Source organism: Triticum dicoccoides, chromosome 5B, assembly GCF_002162155.2.
Source record: "Triticum dicoccoides isolate Atlit2015 ecotype Zavitan chromosome 5B, WEW_v2.0, whole genome shotgun sequence".
NCBI lineage: Eukaryota > Viridiplantae > Streptophyta > Magnoliopsida > Poales > Poaceae > Triticum > Triticum dicoccoides.
This window is the reverse complement of record NC_041389.1, coordinates 699,622,360-699,626,642: the sequence shown is the minus strand read 5'-3', so window position 1 is coordinate 699,626,642 and position 4,283 is coordinate 699,622,360.

Here is a 4,283-nt window from a genome sequence, read left to right as displayed (position 1 = left end):
AAATTCATATGAAAAGCACGTTCGCGTGAATTTTTAAAATTCCTGAACTGAGCACAAAAGTTTCTGTTTTTGCACGGAATCAAGTCAACTATCATCCACACTATCCCAAAGGCTTTACTTGGAACTTTATTGAAACAAAAGCTATAAAACATTATTAATAAAGTAGTCTAATCATACGAACACACAAAAACAGTAGGGGTAAATGTTGGGTTGTCTCCCAACAAGCGCTTTTCTTTAGTGTCGTTTAGCTAGGCATGATGATTTCAATGATGCTCGCATAAAAGTAAAGAATTGAACCATGAAAAAGAGCATCATGAATCACATGGCAAGAACATTTAAGTCTAATCCACTTCCTATGCATAGGGATTTTCTGAGCAATAATTCATGGGAACAAAAATCATCTAGCATAGGAAGGCAAATCAAGCAATACTTCAAAACTTTCAACACATAGAGAGGAAACTTGATATTATTGAGATATGTAAAAGCACATGTTCCTCTCTCATAATAATTTTCAGTAGAATCATGAATGAATTCAACAATATAACTATCACATAAAGCAATCTTTTCATGATGCATAAGTATAGAAATTTTGTTACTCTCCACATAAGCAAATTTCTTCTCATTCATAATAGTGGGAGCAAACTCAACAAAATTACTATCATGTGATTGAAAATTGAAACCATGATGACAAGTTTCGTGGTTATCATTATTTAATATAGAATATATTTCATCATCATAATCATCATAAATAGGAGGCATGCTGTCATCATACTAATTTTTTTCATCAAAACTTGAGAGACAAAACATATCATCTTCATCAATTATAGCATCCCCAAGCTTGTAGTTTTGCATATCATTAGCATCATGGATATTCAAAGAATTCGTACCAACACCATTGCAATCATGCTCATCATTCATGCCAAACATTTTATTGAATTCTTCTTCTATCAGTTGAGCACAGTTTTTCTTTCCATCATTTTCAAGAAAGACATTATAAAGATGAACAACATGAGACCACCTCAAATCCATTTTTTTGTAGTTTTCTTTTTATAAACTAAACTAGTGATAAAAAAGAAACTAAAAGATTCGATTGCAAGATCTAAAAATATACCTTCAAGCACTCACCTCCCCGGAAACGGCGCCAGAAAAGAGCTTGATGTCTACTATGCAACTTTATATCTTGTAGACTCTTATTGGGCCTCCAAGCGCAGAGTTTTGTAGGACAGTAGCAATTTTCTCTCAAGTGGATGACCTAAGGTTTATCAATCTGTGGGAGGCATAGGATGAAGATGGTCTTTCTCAAACAACCCTGCAACCAAGTAATAAAAAGTCTCTTGTGTCCCCAACACACCAAGTACAATGGTAAATTGTATAGGTGCACTAGTTCGGCGAAGAGATGGTGAACAAGTGTAATATGGATAGTAGATATTGATTTTTGTAATAGTACAATAAACAAACAGCAAGGTAGCAAGTAACAAAAGTGAGCACAAACGGTATTGCAATGCTTGAAAATGAGTCCTAGGGTCCGTACTTTCGCTAGTGTAGTCTCTCAACAATGCTAATATAATTGGATCATATGACCACTCCTCAATGTGCGATGAAGAAAATCACTCCAAAAAGTTCTTATATAGCGGAGAACATAAGAAGAAATTGTTTGTAGAGTACGAATCCACCTCAAAGCTATTCTTTCCGATCAATCTATCCTAGATTTCGTATTAAAATAACACCATATGATACACATCAACCAACTCTAATGTCACCTAGATACTCCAATGTCACCGCGAGTATCCGTGAGTTGATTATATGGTATGCATCAAACAATTTTAGATTCATAATACTCAATCCAACACAATGAACCTCAAAGAGTGCCCCAAGATTTCTACCAGAGAAACAAAGACAAGAACGTGCATCAACCCCGATGCATAGATTACCCCAATGTCACATCGGGAATCCGCGAGTTGAGTGCCAAAACACACATCGAGTGAATCAATATGACACCCCATTGTCACCACGGGTATTCATATGAAAGACATATCAAGTGCTCTCAAATCCATAAAATATTCAATCCGATAAAACGAAATCTCAAAGGGAAAACTCAATTCATCACAACAAGATAGAGAGGGAGAAACACCATATGATCCAACTATATTAACAAAGTCCACGATACATCAAGATCATGCCATCAAGAACACGAGAGAGAGAGAGAGAGGGAGATTAAACACATAGCTACTGGTACAAAACCTCACCCCCGAGGGTGGACTACTCCCTCCTCATCATGGTGACCGCCGTGATGATGAAGATGGCCACCGGTGATGATTTCCCCCTCCAGTAGGGTGCCGGAACGGGGTCTAGATTTGTTTTTCATGGCTACAGAGGCTTGCGGCGGCGGAACTTCTGATCTAGGGTTATCTTCGGGGTTTTTGGAATATTTGGGAATTTATAGGGCGAAGAGGTGGTGCGGGAGGCCACCGAGGTGGGCACAACCCACCTGGGCGCGCCTGGGCCCCCAAGCGCGTCCTAGTGGGTTGTGCTCCCCTAGGAGCTCCCCTCTGGTACTTCTTTGGCCGACCGGGTGTTTTCTGGTCCAGAAAAGATCTCCAAAAAGTTTCGCTGCGTTTGGTATTGATTTTCTGTGATGTAAAAAACAAGCAAAAAACAGCAACTGGCACTGGGCACTATGTCAATAGCTTAGTCCTAAAAAATGATATAAAGTTGCTATAAAATGATTGTAAAACATCCAAGAATGACAATATAGGAGCATGGAACAATAAAAAATTAGAGATACATTGGAGACGTATCAGTGCGATGTTTGACTTCTGTGGACGAGTCATTCACGGCCTCCTCCATCAGGTCCGGCCACTCTGCCGCAACCCGAACCCCGGTGCTCGGCACCTGCGGTGGGGCCTCAACTCCCCCTTTGTTGAGGGGTGGCTATGACACTTCGGAAGGCCATGAAGGCTCCAAAATCGTCTGCTGAGAGGGCTCGGTTTGCCCGAGCCCCTTCTCCTGGTCTTTGGCAGCCGAAGTGTCATCCTCGGCCATGTCAACATCGACGTCACCCTCCGTGTTCGTTATGGGAGGGGTCCTCTGGGATAGCACCTCCCCGGTCTCGCTGACGACCGGAGGAGGCGCAAAATGCGAGTTACCCCCGCTTTTCGCCATATCGGTTGGTGGAGAGGTACCCTCCGATATCTAGTGAGTAGGGAGTTCGCGGGGTAGGCTGCAACATAAATAGGCACATGTAGTTAATGGTGGGTTAGTAAAACCAATGCTCAAACAGTGTTAGGATTCCCACCTTTCCGTGCGGGGCTTGACCCTGCGCACCTTCTCCAGGATCTTCTCGGAGGCTACAGACTCCTTATCAGAGTCCGAACTGTCATTGGGTATGACCAACTTCCCTCGCTCCTCTTCGGAGGCGGGGGAGGATGCCCCTCTTCGACCTCGGCGGAGGCTGCTCTTTTTCTGGTACGGGGAGAGTCACTCTCCTCTTCCCCCTCTTCGTCCTGCTCCCCCTCGTATGTGGAGGGACATGGATGTCCCCGGACTTGGTGTCCGAAGGGATCCATGGGAGGAGACCCTCCCGGGCCTCCCTCGCGGGGTTCTTCTTTTTCTTGTGTTCCTTTTTCTCTGGTGCCTTATACGGCGCCACGGCCAGCATTTCTTCCAGCTGAGCCAACTGGGGGTCTTCAGGCAGCGGGGCCGGATTGTTCATCTTCTCGGCCTTCTCGAGCCAACCCCGCGGGAATAGGAGAGCGAAAAATCAATCTACTGTAATATGAATGTCCGACTTTAGAACAGATAAAAGTCTTGTTACCTTCTTGGGAGGGTGTTCGACGTCGAGGCCAGTGTCCTCCTCGTCTTCCGCCGGCCAATCCTCTTTTTGGGGTTTGAATAGCGCCCTCCACAGCTTGTCATAGGTGGTGTGGAGGAAGTGGTGCATGGTGGTAGGGTCTTCGGACTTGTACGCCCGCATCGGGGTGTCCCGCTGCTGGCAAGGGAGGAGGCGCCGATTGAGCATCACCTGCATCACACTGGTTAGCTTGACGCCAACCTTCTTCATGCTGAGGATGCACTTTTGCAGCAGTTCCACTTCTTCGGGAGACACCCAGTTGGGGATATTCTTGGCCCATGAGGTCAGCCTCATGGGTGGCCCGGATCTGAACTCCGGGGCCGTTGTCCAGGCCTCGTCACGTGGTTCTGTGATATAAAACCACTCTCTCTGCCAAATCTTCACCGAGTCTATGAACGTGCCCACCGGCCACTCTACACGGGTCAGCTTGCTA